A 15,435-nucleotide genomic window follows, 5' to 3' on the forward strand; every position below is an offset into this window, starting at 1 on the left:
ATAGTATTTCTAAGTAGAAGCCATTTAAGCCAGAGAAACGAATTGTTCTGACTTTATGATATAACATTCAGGAATGTCTGCCTGACTGTGGGGCTCTTTACCTGAATTATTTCCGAGTTTCTTGTGATCCCATCAAAACGACTTATTCTGCTCAAATAGTAATATAATTCATTGTGCTGTGGCTGAGAATAGAACATTATGTTTTCTGCCTGCGAGTGGCGCTGTTTATGGACCGTGACTGAGTACACCCTGACCTGGCCCAATCCTACCTGGCCCAATCCTTCCTGCCTGTTACTGCATCCACTGGTTCTGTCTCCCCCTCAAGTCCTTCATTTTCTGAATCCACTCTGGTATGGACTTATTAATAGACCCCTATGTTACAGATAATACATCAATCTACCTACAATCAACGTTTCCATTCATTTACAGAGATTTGATCGAAGTGCAATATGTCTATACCTAGCAGGACAGGATGGATCTTTACCAGGCTTCACAAAAGGCAACAACACAGCACGTTTCCATCCTGATAGTAGCACTACTGTACTCCATATTTTGTTGACTAAAACTGAAAAATATTTCCCAAAACTTCCGTAGGGAAATGTTAAAACATTGTGTGTGTAGCATAATCTATCCTCACCCGGAGCAGTGCGACCACACCCCTCCAAAGCCCTCGTTATTTCAAACATGGTGAATTCAGCATCAAGTGATTCTCCAGAATCACACTTCTTACAGTATTCATCTTCATGCATTCTTAGCTTTACTTCCTAATGTCTTTTACATTCATCACTCTTCCAAAAGCTCTTCCTGCTTTTTCTTTGTTTGAAACAGTCATAACATCTTCCTCAGCTAACACAGGTATCTCTACTGTCTTTCCCCATCATCCTCTGTAACATTATCCACACATTCCCCAGTTGTGTTTCCCTTCCTAAAGAAGAACATAATTCCCACCATGCACCATTCTTTGCATTCTTAATGACTTTCCTAGCCAACACTCTCTTTCTCCGAAAGACAATCATACTGTCAAATGTCAAATTATTCTTCAAAGTTTTAAAAGCATGATGATCTATGATGGCCTTATTACATGCTTCAGTCCACCAAGGAACTATCTTTAGTCAGTTATCTTCTATTCAACTCCTTCTATTCAACTCCTTCTATTCAACTCCTTCTATTCAACTCCTTCTATTCAACACCTTCTATTCAACACCTTCTATTCAACTCCTTCTATTCAACTCCTTCTATTCAACACCTTCTATTCAACACCTTCTATTCAACACCTTCTATTCAACACCTTCTATTCAACTCCTTCCATTCAACTCCTTCTATTCAACACCTTCTATTCAACACCTTCTATTCAACACCTTCTATTCAACACCTTCTATTCAACACCTTCTATTCAACACCTTCTATTCAACTCCTTCACCGGCAGACAGGAACACTTCCCATTTTCTACATGATTTAAATCAGTCTTCCAATTGTGCGACTTGATGTGAAGGGTTTAACTTCTAAACAGTGATCGTTGGAGGGGTCATGTAGTGGATTGGGCTGTCACTTGTCCTTTCTGTTCCAAAAGTCTTGGCTTGGAAGAGTCCCCTGCTCTCTCAGAAAGGCTTGTGTTCCAACAGCTGCAGCTGAAGGGAGGTTGTGGGATTCCAAGTTTATTTATGTTCTCTGTTATGGACTTTACTTTTCTTGTCCTTGACTGTGTCTTCCTGCGATCTCTGTTGTTTTTACATTTGAAAGTCTAAAAATAAAGCTGTCCAAAAGAAGCAGGTATTTGACTGGTCCGTTTAATGGACATATCAGTTATATGTCTGTTCCATATATGGTCATATCCCCTGGTGTACGGCTCAAATTGCAGCAGATCTGCCAATAAACCAATGACAAATGACCTGAGGTATATTGCTGTGGAAGCTGGATGTATTTCTGACACACTCATTTCTGAACACGGCCATATTGGGCTTGTCAATGATCTGTTGCTTTAAGTACACTTCTTGTAACTCTGTCATCAACTGTACGGGATCAAATTTGAGTTTCTCGAACAGCTCAGCGATGTGGTCCGCTACCATCTTTATGACGGGTCATGTAGCAATACTAAACGACTTCAGGCGGCATTTATTTCTGACAGCCAGTTTGGATGGTTGGAGAAGGTCACTAACAGGGGGTAATCATTTGGACTACTTGTTAGTCCAGATATAAAGCTTGCTGAAAAACACAACAGCTCCCCTGATACAAGATTTGAATCGCTGTACAGTTTAAAAAAAAAGAATAATATTACCTTTAACCCTCCATTGACGTCACACTGCATGCTGAAAGGTGAAGACCTCATACCTTTACTGTAGACCACAGAGAGATCCGATACAGGCCAGCACATTATTTTGACCTTATTAGTCGAACCATGAGGTCCTCACATTGCTGACACCATAATAGATTTACAGAGAGACATGTGACCTGGAAAATAAGTTCTGAATTCACCTAGCCAAGCTTGGTTGTTTTGTGGATCCATACCACAGCATGTGACATTTCAAATCCACTTATAGATGTTTATTGGCTTTGACATTTACATGGATTGAATCATGTAAAAAGAAATGCTTACGTGAGCCAAGGTGCTTGGGTGTTTCAGGCAAATTACTTTTACACAACAAAATATATTGGATCAGGAGTTACTATCTGATCCTCCCAAGGCCTTGATAAAATACGACAAATATGTACAATAACAGTTTTATAATGACAGTTTTGAACGATTAAACAGCATGATCATTACGCAGGTGCACCTTGTGCTGGGGCCACACTAAAGGCCACACTAAAATGTGCTGTTTTGTCACACAACACAATGCCACAGCTGTATCAAGTTTTGATGGAGTGTGCAATTGGCATGCTGACTGCAGGAATGTCCACCAGAGCTGTTTCCAGATAATCAAATGCTCCTTTCTCTACTATAAGCCGCCTCCAGCATTGTTTTAGAGAATCTGGCAGTATGTCCAACCTGCCAGACCACGTGTATGGCATTGTATGTGTGAGCGGTTAGCTGCTGTCAATGTTGTGAACAGAGTGCCCTATGGTTGAGGTGGGGTTATGGTATGGGCAGGCATAAGCTGCGGACAACAAATACAATTTAAATTTATTGATGGCAATTTTAATGCACAGAGATACCGTGACGAGATCCTGAGGCCCATCGTCGTGCCTTTAATACGCCGCCATCACCTCACAAGACATGTCACTCTTTAAGCATGTTTGGGATGCTCCGGATCAACCTGTACGACAGTATGTTCCAGTTCCCACCAATCTACAACCAATCTACAACTTCGCACAGCCATTGAAGAGGAGTAGGACCACATTCCACAGGCCACAATCAACAGCCTGATCAACTCTATGTGAAGGAGATGTGTCACGTTGTTTGGCAAATGGAGGTCACACTAGATATTGACTGGTTTCCTGATCCACACCCCTACCTTTTTTAAAAGGTATCTGTTACCCACCAACCGACCAACCAGTCCATAGATTAAGGCCTAAGGAATTTATTTCAATTGACTGATATTCCTTATATGAACTGTAACTCAGTAAAATCCTTGAAATTGTTGCATGTTTGCGTTTACATTTTTGTTCAGTATATAAACGAATTACAAAGAACAGTGGCTGCCGTTTATATCTACAACAAAAACATACGCCGAGAGAGATGTTCTGGTAGTAAACTGCTTTTCTAGTTGTATGTATATCAACTAACCAGATTACAACCAGGTAAAGGGGATGAAACAAGGAGCAGTATACAATCTCCAAGTGGTCTGGTAAACAATCAGAAACATTGTGGAGACGGGATAAAGTCAGCAGGATGAGGAGTCATTAGCAGATCTCTGCTCATAAAAGGTACATAGGGATTATTTTTCCAATGACGTTGCACAACTTTCAGATATTCTATTGCCAAGGGCCAATCATACATTTTAGTTTTCCTTTGCAAAATGTTTGAAGATGTTTTTCATTGGTTGCTCTAATGCAGGGTTTCCCAACCCTCTCCTCAGGGACCACCTGACGTGTCAGATATTTGTTGTAACCTCAAACTGGTACAGATGAGGTTACAACCTAGTGGTTAGAGCGTTGGACTAGTAACCAGAAGGTTGTGAGTTCAAACTGGTACAGATGAGGTTACAACCTAGTGGTTAGAGCGTTGGACTAGTAACCAGAAGGTTGTGAGTTCAAACTGGTACAGATGAGGTTACAACCTAGTGGTTAGAGCGTTGGACTAGTAACCAGAAGGTTGTGAGTTCAAACTGGTACAGATGAGGTTACAACCTAGTGGTTAGAGCGTTGGACTAGTAACCAGAAGGTTGTGAGTTCAAACTGGTACAGATGAGGTTACAACCTAGTGGTTAGAGCGTTGGACTAGTAACCAGAAGGTTGTGAGTTCAAACTGGTACAGATGAGGTTACAACCTAGTGGTTAGAGCGTTGGACTAGTAACCAGAAGGTTGTGAGTTCAAACTGGTACAGATGAGGTTACAACCTAGTGGTTAGAGCGTTGGACTAGTAACCAGAAGGTTGTGAGTTCAAACTGGTACAGATGAGGTTACAACCTAGTGGTTAGAGCGTTGGACTAGTAACCAGAAGGTTGTGAGTTCAAACTGGTACAGATGAGGTTACAACCTAGTGGTTAGAGCGTTGGACTAGTAACCAGAAGGTTGTGAGTTCAAACTGGTACAGATGAGGTTACAACCTAGTGGTTAGAGCGTTGGACTAGTAACCAGAAGGTTGTGAGTTCAAACTGGTACAGATGAGGTTACAACCTAGTGGTTAGAGCGTTGGACTAGTAACCAGAAGGTTGTGAGTTCAAACTGGTACAGATGAGGTTACAACCTAGTGGTTAGAGCGTTGGACTAGTAACCAGAAGGTTGTGAGTTCAAACTGGTACAGATGAGGTTACAACCTAGTGGTTAGAGCGTTGGACTAGTAACCAGAAGGTTGTGAGTTCAAACTGGTACAGATGAGGTTACAACCTAGTGGTTAGAGCGTTGGACTAGTAACCAGAAGGTTGTAAGTTCAAACTGGTACAGATGAGGTTACAACCTAGTGGTTAGAGCGTTGGACTAGTAACCAGAAGGTTGTGAGTTCAAACTGGTACAGATGAGGTTACAACCTAGTGGTTAGAGTGTTGGACTAGTAACCAGAAGGTTGTGAGTTCAAACCCCCGAGCTGACAAGGTACAAATCTGTCGTTCTGCCCCTGAACAGGCAGTTAACCCACTGTTCCCAGGCCGTCATTGAAAATAAGAATGTGTTCTTAACTGACTTGCCTGGTTAAATAAAGGTAAAAAATAAAATAAAATAAAAAATAGCCAACTGTCTCCAAGTCCTTGACTAATAGAATCAGGTGTGCCAGTTCAGGGCGATAACACATCTGTGAAACATCTGGTTGTCCCCAAGGAGACAGTTGGGAAGTATTAATGAACATGACCCACCTCAAGGGCCTTACTCTTTATTGCAGATCTCCAAACAACACCCTTGGGTGTAAAAACAAGGAGATGCCTTTTCACTGATGTTGTTTGCTTTGGTTATAAATGATTTGGCAAAATAAATGAAAGAGTTAAATATTGGAGAGAGATATGACGATGAAATGCTAAGTATTCTTTTATATGCTGATGATATTATTTTGATGGCAGAAACTGAACAAGACCTGCAGAACATGTTATTATGTGCAGTCACTTGGTGTAGAAGATGGAGACTCATGATCAACCAGACAAAAACATAGATAATGACTTTTAGAAAACCAGCTACTAAGAAAAGTGCTTTTCAGTTTTGCTTTGGTGAAGACATTCTTGAGTTTACTAGCATTTCTAAATATATATATATATAAACTAAAACACTCAAAGATCTTGGTTGTGCCTCGTATTCCAAACTGTATCAGACATGTGGCCTGTTCTGGACTATTCAGCAGGAAGGTGTGATGATAAGAAGTTTTTATTTATTTTTTAGAACATGTTCATAACAGAGCAGTACGTTACTTTTAGTTGTCCATAAGTTTGCACCTAAACTTGCAATAACTGGGGACATGTGATGGGAACCCTGTGAGGTGAGATGGAAGGCGTGTATGACAATAACATGGGCTGGGAACCCTGTGAGGTGAGATGGAAGGTGTGTATGACAATAACATGGGCTGGGAACCCTGTGAGGTGAGATGGAAGGTGTGTATGACAATAACATGGGCTGGGAACCCTGTGAGGTGAGATGGAAGGTGTGTATGACAATAACTGGGGACATGGGCTGGGAACCCTGTGAGGTGAGATGGAAGGTGTGTATGACAATAACTGGGGACATGGGCTGGGAACCCTGTGAGGTGAGATGGAAGGCGTGTATGACAATAACTGGGGACATGTGATGGGAACCCTGTGAGGTGAGATGGAAGGTGTGTATGACAATAACATGGGCTGGGAACCCTGTGAGGTGAGATGGAAGGTGTGTATGACAAAACATGGGCTGGGAAAGGTGAGATGCCTTTTCACTGGGATGTTGTTTGACTTGGGCTGGAACCCTTATGAAATGGAATTTATGACAATAAAAGAACCCTGTGAGGTGACATGGAAGGCGTGTGGCAATAACATGGGCTGGGAACCCTGTGAGGTGAGATGGAAGGTGTGTATGACAATAACATGGGCTGGGAACCCTGTGAGGTGAGATGGAAGGCGTGTATGACAATAACATGGGCTGGGAACCCTGTGAGGTGAGATGGAAGGTGTGTATGACAATAACATGGGCTGGGAACCCTGTGAGGTGAGATGGAAGGTGTGTATGACAATAACATGGGCTGGGAACCCTGTGAGGTGAGATGGAAGGTGTTATGACAATAACATGGGCTGAATGAGGTGAGATGGAACTGTATGACAATAAATGGGCTGGGAACCTGTGAGAATGGAAGGTGTTATTAACATGGGCTGGGAACCCTGTGAGAGATGGATGGATGACAATAACATGGGCTGGGAATGATGACATGGAAGGTGTGTAGACAAAACCTGGGACATGGGCTGGGAACCCTGTGATAATGACTTTTATGAAAAACAGCTAAGGAACCCTGTGAGGTGAGATGGAAGGTGTGTATGACAATAACATGGGCTGGGGAACCCTGTGAGGTGAGATGGAAGGTGTGTATGACAATAACATGGGCTGAGAACCCTGTGAGGTGAGATGGAAGGTGTGTATGACAATAACATGGGCTGAGAACCCTGTGAGGTGAGATGGAAAACGTGTATGACAAAGACATGGGCTGGGAACCCTGTGAGGTGAGATGGAAGGCGTGTATGACAATAACATGGGCTGGGAACCCTGTGAGGTGAGATGGAAGGTGTGTATGACAATAACATGGGCTGGGAACCCTGTGAGGTGACATGGAAGGTGTGTATGACAATAACCTGGGACATGGGCTGGGAACCCTGTGAGGTGACATGGAAGGCGTGTATGACAATAACATGGGCTGGGAACCCTGTGAGGTGAGATGGAAGGTGTGTATGACAATAACATGGGCTGGGAACCCTGTGAGGTGAGATGGAAGGTGTGTATGACAATAACATGGGCTGGGAACCCTGTGAGGTGACATGGAAGGTGTGTATGACAATAACATGGGCTGAGAACCCTGTGAGGTGAGATGGAAGGCGTGTATGACAATAACATGGGCTGGGAACCCTGTGAGGTGAGATGGAAGGCGTGTATGACAATAACATGGGCTGGGAACCCTGTGAGGTGAGATGGAAGGTGTGTATGACAATAACATGGGCTGGGAACCCTGTGAGGTGACATGGAAGGTGTGTCTGATGAGACTTTAGAATAGACTGTTGAAGATGCCAAGTAGCTAGTAGCTAGTAAAGTTTTTCAATGGGATCTATCCATAGGGAGAGCCTGGGAAACTGAAATTCTGATCTATTTCAACAGTCTGACTGTGAACATCTGTATGAAAACCAAATTAAGGGAGACATAGATATGATTCAAAAACAACAGTTGAACCCAAATTGAGAACCTTTTGTTTGATCAATCCCCTAAGGGATGGGTTGTCAATTGAAGATTTGGCACAAAAACACAATTTCATTAATTCATTAATTAATTAATTCATTAATTAATTCATTCATTCATTCATTCATTCATTCATTCATTCATTCATTCATGTTCATTAATTCATCCCCTACTCATCAATAGGGGGCAACAAAGGGCCTTTTTATGCCTACCACTGCAAGTGTTATTGGAGGTGCCTGAAAGAGATCCTAGAGGGGAATCGGAGGAGCCTAAAGCATGGAGGAATGGGAGGAGCCTAAAGCATGGAGGAATGGGAGGAGCCTAAAGCATGGAGGAATGGGAGGAGCCTAAAGCATTGCCAAAACAAACCGTTAATAATAACCACAGTTAACCTCTCCACCCTGACTGTTGTTAAGTTGGCATGTAGTGAGGGCTTTCCCTAACAGTTGATCGACTGGCAATGTGTGCGAGAGTTTTAGGAGACTGGGGATCACTGCAGTACTCCACAAGGGCTTCCCCTGGGCTGGCTGGCAGGATGTATGGACCACCATGGTGTGTGTTATATTTAGGAAACAGGCAGGGGATCACCAGAGTAGAAACAAGAAGCTGGTACTGTGTCCAGATGTGTCATTCAAACAAAAACACAAGCTAGCTAGCTAGCAATAAAGAGTTACCCTGCCAGACAATCTGCAAACCTGTAAATCTGTGGGAACAAGTGAGGAGCTCCAGAGTTCCTCTGTGGAGATTGGAGAACCTTCCAGATATACAACAATCTCTGCAGCACTCCACCAATCAGGCCAATTTATGGTAGAGTGGCCAGACGGAAGCCACTCCTTAGTAAAAGGAACATGACCGCCTACTTTTGCCAAAAGGCACCAAAAGACTCTTAGACCATGAGAAACAAGATTCTCTGGTCCGATGAAACATAAAATTGAACTATTTGGCCTGAATGCAAATGTCACATCTGGAGGAAACCTGGCACCATCCCTACGGTGAAGCATGGTGGTGGCAGCATCATGCTGTGGGGATATTTTTCAGCGGCAGTGACTGGAAGACTAGTCAGGATCCAGGGAAAAATGAACAGAGCAAAGTACATAGAGATCCTTGATGAAATGCTGCTCCAGAGCACTCAGGACCTCAGACTGGGCCGAAGGTTCACCTTCCAACAGGACAACGACCCTAAGCACACAGCCAAGACAACACAGGAGTGGCATCGGGACAAGTCTCTGAATGTTCTTGAGTTGCCCAGCCAGAGCAAACATCTCTGGAGAGACCTGAAAATAGCTGTGCAGCGATGCTTCCCATCCAACCTGACAGAGCTTGAGAGGATCTGCGAAGAAGAATAGGAGAAACTCCCAAAATGTAGGTGTGCCAAGCTTGTAGCGTCATAACCAAGAAGACTGGAGGCTGTAATCGCCTTCAAAGGTGCTTCAACAAAGTACTGGGTAAAGAGTCTGAATACTTATGTAAATGTGATACTTCAGTTTCAGTATAACATCTGTTTCAGTATAAATCCAAAAACCTGTTTTTGCTTTGTCATTACTGGGGTATTGTGTGTAGATTGATGAGGAAAAACAACTATTTCATACATTTTTGAACAAGGCTGTAATGTAACAAAATGTGTAAAAAAGTCAAGGCTCTGAATACTTTCTGAATGTACTGTATTGGTGTGGAGGCTGCATGTATTTCTGACACAACCTTTCTGAACATGGACATATTGGGCTTGTAAATGATCTGCTTTAGTTCGCTTACTGAAACTCTGCCATGGACTGCATGGGATCAAATTGGAGTTTAATGAACAGATCAGCAATGTGGTTTGATACCATCTCTATGACGCAGGGTCATGAAGAAATCCCAAATGACTCTGGGCTGCCAGTTCTGGATCACGGTCATGGTTGGAGACGGTCACTAGGCAGGGGATAATAACTGTGGACTTGTTTGTCCAAAGATTTGTACAACTTGCTGAAAAACACAACAGCTCCCCATTTGATCCAAGTGTTTCTCCTTGTAAATGCATTAGATTCATATTACATTTATCCCTCCATTGACTTCACACTGCATGCTGAAAGGTGAACACCTCATACATTTACTGTGGACCACAGAGAGATCCGATACAGGCCAGCACATTATTTTGACCTTATAAGTCAGCCCTGAGATCCTCACATTGCTGACACCGTAATAGATTTACAGAGAGATATGTGACCTGGAAAATAAGATGTGAATTATCCGAGCCAAGCTTGTTGGTTTTGTGGATCCATGCCACAGCATGTGACATTTCACATCCAGATTTAGATTTTTAATGGGTATGACATTTTAATGGATTGAATCATGTTAAAAGAAATGCTGATGTGATCCAAGGCTCTGGTGCGACAGGCAAAACTACTTTGCAGGTCATTTTACAGAGCAAAATGTATTGGATCAGCAGTTACTATCCGATCCCCCCCAAGGCCCTGCTAAAATACAAATGTACAATCACAGTTTTATGATGACAGTTTACTCAACTGCTTAATGACAACTGACAGTTAATATCAGTATATCAGGGGAATTCAACTCCTTTTCTGGACAGCCCATCCACATGGAGTGCAGGCTTTTATTCTGCCCCAGCAATAACACAGCAGGTTCAGCTGAATCAAATGATCATAACCTTCCATTTAGCCCTTAATTACTAGAAATCAGGTTGGGATTCCTATGAGTTGGGAGCCATCAGCCAATGAAGAAGAATATAATTGACCACTCTAAAATGATAGCCTCAATGGCACTGCCCATGATGTCACAGACACTATAATGGCACAGATATGAATATGAGTCCTCTATCTATCTGTTGTTAACACACAGTATCTGCCCTTTCATTGGCTAAATTGTTCCCACCTCGTCTCGCCTCCTCCCACCTGCTTTCCATCTTTGAGGACATGTATTTCCAATGTTAGAGTGTTCACTCAAATTTCTTGTCAATATAGTATACAATCTTTGGATAAATCAACTTGTTGTGAAGAGTCATGCCACTCCGACAGGACTCCCAATTGCTCCTAATTACCCTAGGCCACGCCCCTTCCCTCCACACCTGTTCCCACTCCCTAATCACCTGTTGCTGCCCTTTTCCACCCCTTTCATTTCCCATATAAGCAGCATGCTTCTACCTGAGTACTAGTTCATGCTGGTTGATGCCTGATTCTGTCTGTTCTTTGTGTGGAACATGAGAAAGTAATTCTGCCTTGAACTTGCCCTATGTTCATCCTTATACTCATGCCCTCAGTTTATGCTAAATGCTATTGCTCCTATGTAATGTTTATGACTGTAGCTGTACTATGCCACTCCTTGATTTTCACAGGAGCAAAGTGGAGCTCCAAAACGCTAAGACATTTAAGGTTCCCAACACAAGCCTTCTGAATGAATGATAGGAGTACACCCAAATACCAGAAAATAGCTTTTATTTGTAATATTACTCTTTGATTGAGTAATGGTTAAGTTCTGATCTTTGATAGGGAAATATTTCATGTACAAAACAACAAATAGCTTGATTCCAATGAACTAGACTCAAATAGAGAGGCCAAGACTTACTGATATAAAGAAGAGGTTCACTGCACTCAGTTAGGATAAATGTCCCACTTGATTTCACTGCACATCTATTAAAGTACCAACACCAGTTTGTACACGTGATAAGATTCCTTGATAAGTCACACTGCAAAAGGGTAGACTATTGGCTTTAACCCACGAGATGACAAGCCAATGTCACATGGGAAGTGGTTTGTCAAATGTTTAAAAATACAACTTTATGTTTCCACGACCTAACCTTCCTATCGGCCTTAACAAGCCCCCCCAAATCCTAAACCTTAATCAACCTCAATCAAACCCTCCCCTCATGTTGCTCTGTGTTCCTGTTCCGCTGTGTAATAAATACAGAACCTGGATTCTTAATCTCAATCTGCTCATTGCATTCTGACCAATGAAAACATCTTATTTGGGGGGATTTGCCTGTATTGTATTGTTAGGTATTACTGCACTGATAGGAACAGAAGTGTTTCGCTGCACCTGTGATAACATGTGTAAAATATGTGCTACGTGACCAATAACATTTGATTTACAACTAATCATGATCTCAATTCAGCCCTTAATTACTTGAAATCAGATCCAGTATGTTAGTGCTGGAGTGGAAGAAATACAATTAATTTAATTCAGGAAGTAAACTGAAATGAAACATTGTCACAATGCGTTCCTTTAAAAAATATATTTCAGTTCACTTCCTGAATTGACTTGAAATTACCACCTGATATGCATAGTGAGAAGACCCATGGCTGTAAAGTCAGTTGAGGTCTTTGTGGCCAAATGCACAGTTGTCTAGTTGGGTATGACAGCTGTACATACTCCTCTGACACTGATCTAAGGTCAGTTTTATCCCAGAGGGTAACTTCTGCCAAGAGCAAGTTTGGAGCATAGAGAAACATGTCCCTCAAATACAAAAACACAGGTCATAGATCATGCAAGATCTTTGCACATTAAAATAACTTAATGTCATAAACATTTAGTCTGCATGGTGCTAATTTTCTCTCCACCCACAAACACGTTAAGTAAATATATTGTCTAATAACAGTGGCATCGGTGCCAGAATTAGGCTGCGTTGGCAGATGTACCAAACAATAAACGCTGGCTGCAGTGAAGATGAGATCACAGTCCAGGAAATGAAAAGGCCTTTCCCCTCACGGTTCAGCCACATAATGCCAGGGTATAGATGGTGGGCTTCCCCTCACGGTTCAGCCACATAATGCCAGGGTATAGATGGTGGGCTTCCCCTCATGGCTCAGCCACATAATGCCAGGGTATAGATGGTGGGCTTCCCCTCATGGCTCAGCCACATAATGCCAGGGTATAGATGGTGGGCTTCCCCTCATGGCTCAGCCACATAATGCCAGGGTATAGATGGTGGGCTTCCCCTCATGGCTCAGCCACATAATGCCAGGGTATAGATGGTGGGCTTCCCCTCACGGCTCAGCCACATAATGCCAGGGTATAGATGGTGGGCTTCCCCTCACGGCTCAGCCACATAATGCCAGGGTATACATGGTGGGCTTCCCCTCATGGCTCAGCCACATAATGCCAGGGTATAGATGGTGGGCTTCCCCTCACGATTCAGCCACATAATGCCAGGGTATAGATGGTGGGCTTCCCCTCACGGCTCAGCCACATAATGCCAGGGTATACATGGTGGGCTTCCCCTCATGGCTCAGCCACATAATGCCAGGGTATATATGGTGGGCTTCCCCTCACGGCTCAGCCACATAATGCCAGGGTATACATGGTGGGCTTCCCCTCATGGCTCAGCCACATAATGCCAGGGTATAGATGGTGGGCTTCCCCTCACGATTCAGCCACATAATGCCAGGGTATAGATGGTGGGCTTCCCCTCACGGCTCAGCCACATAATACCAGGGTATACATGGTGGGCTTCCCCTCACGGTTCAGCCACATAATGCCAGGGTATAGATGGTGGGCTTCCCCTCATGGCTCAGCCACATAATGCCAGGGTATAGATGGTGGGCTTCCCCTCATGGCTCAGCCACATAATGCCAGGGTATAGATGGTGGGCTTCCCCTCATGGCTCAGCCACATAATGCCAGGGTATAGATGGTGAGCTTTCTGCAGTAAGGATACATGTATTTCATCCTCTAACAGTCTTTCCTCTTCTATCTCACCACAATATTGACCTGTTTCAATACGCAGGGGAAATGTCCCTGATCTTACCTGTTTCAATGCGCAGGGGAAATGTCCCTGATCTTACCTGTTTCAATGCGCAGGGGAAATGTCCCTGATCTTACCTGTTTCAATGCGCAGGGAAATGTCCCTGATCTTACCTGTTTCAATGCGCAGGGGAAATGTCCCTGATCTTACCTGTTTCAATACGCAGAGAAATGTCCCTGATCTTCCCTGTTTCAATGCGCAGGGGAAATGTCCCTGATCTTACCTGTTTCAATGCGCAGGGGAAATGTCCCTGATCTTACCTGTTTCAATGCGCAGGTGAAATGTCCCTGATCTTACCTGTTTCAATGCGCAGGGGAAATGTCCCTGATCTTACCAGTTTCAATGCGCAGGGAAATGTCCCTGATCTTACCTGTTTCAATGCGCAGGGGAAATGTCCCTGATCTTACCTGTTTCAATGCGCAGGGGAAATGTCCCTGATCTTACCTGTTTCAATACGCAGGGGAAATGTCCCTGATCTTACCTGTTTCAATGCGCAGGGGAAATGTCCCTGATCTTACCTGTTTCAATACGCAGGGCGAAATGTCCCTGATCTTACCTGTTTCAATGCGCAGGGGAAATGTCCCTGATCTTACCTGTTTCAATACGCAGGGGAAATGTCCCTGATCTTACCTGTTTCAATGCGCAGGGGAAATGTCCCTGATCTTACCTGTTTCAATACGCAGGGGAAATGTCCCTGATCTTACCTGTTTCAATACGCAGGGGAAATGTCCCTGATCTTACCTGTTTCAAAGTGCAGGGTAAATGTCCCTGATCTTACCTGTTTCAATACGCAGGGGAAATGTCCCTGACCTTACCTGTGTACGTTGCGTATTTTGGCTTTTAGGTAGGTTGTACATAACATGCACTAGAAGCTCGTCGAACATCTCATTTCAAAATCATGGGTATTAATATGGAGTTGGTCCCCCTTTTGCTACTATGACAGCCTCCACTCTTCTGGGAAGGTTTTCCACTAGATGTTGGAACATTGCTGTAGGGACTTGCTTCCAATCAGCCACACAAGTGAGGTCTGGCACTAATTTGGGCGATTAGGCCTGGCTCACAGTCGGCGTTCCAATTCATCACAAAGGTATTCGATGGGGTTGAGATCAGGGCTCTGTGCAGGCCAGTCAAGTTCTTCCACATCGACCTCCACACCACACGGATCTCGCTTTATGCATGGGGGCATTGTCATGCTGAAATAGGAAAGGGCCATCCCCATAGTGTTCCCACAAAGTTGTAAGCACAGAATAGTCTAGAATGTCATTGTATGTTGTAGTGTTAAGATTTCCCTTCACTGGAACTAAGGGGCCTAGCTCGAACCATGAAAAACAGCTCCAGAAGCTTTATTCCTCCTCCACCAAACGTTATAATTGGCACTATGCATTCGGGTAGGTAACGTTCTCTTGGCATCCGCCAAACTCAGATTAGTCCGTCGGACTGCCAGCTGGTGATATCAGAGTTCAACCTCCCCTGCTCTTCATTAAGTACCTGTGTGTTATCAGAGTTCAACCTCTCCTGCTCTTCATTAAGTACCTGTGTGTTATCAGAGTTCAACCTCTCCCTGCTCTTCATCAAGTACCTGTGTGTTATCAGAGTTCAACCTCTCCCTGCTCTTCATTAAGTACCTGTGTGTTATCAGAGTTTCTGCTCTTCATTAAGTACCTGTGTGTTATCAGAGTTCAACCTCCCCCTGCTCTTCATTAAGTACCTGTGTGTTA

At 43.5% G+C, this 15,435-nt stretch overlaps 1 long non-coding RNA gene across 1 annotated transcript; it reads right to left on the minus strand.

Moving 5' to 3' along the window:
* Positions 1-1,003: 1,003 nt before the first annotated feature.
* On the minus strand, positions 1,004-1,547 carry LOC127920917 (uncharacterized). Its single transcript, XR_008107955.1, has 3 exons — positions 1,401-1,547; positions 1,191-1,302; positions 1,004-1,148 (listed from the first exon to the last, which is right to left on the minus strand). It is a non-coding gene; the product is annotated as an uncharacterized LOC127920917 (long non-coding RNA).
* Between the last annotated feature and the right edge of the window lie 13,888 nt (positions 1,548-15,435).

This window comes from Oncorhynchus keta, unplaced genomic scaffold (assembly GCF_023373465.1).
Source record: "Oncorhynchus keta strain PuntledgeMale-10-30-2019 unplaced genomic scaffold, Oket_V2 Un_contig_2122_pilon_pilon, whole genome shotgun sequence".
Lineage (NCBI taxonomy): Eukaryota > Metazoa > Chordata > Actinopteri > Salmoniformes > Salmonidae > Oncorhynchus > Oncorhynchus keta.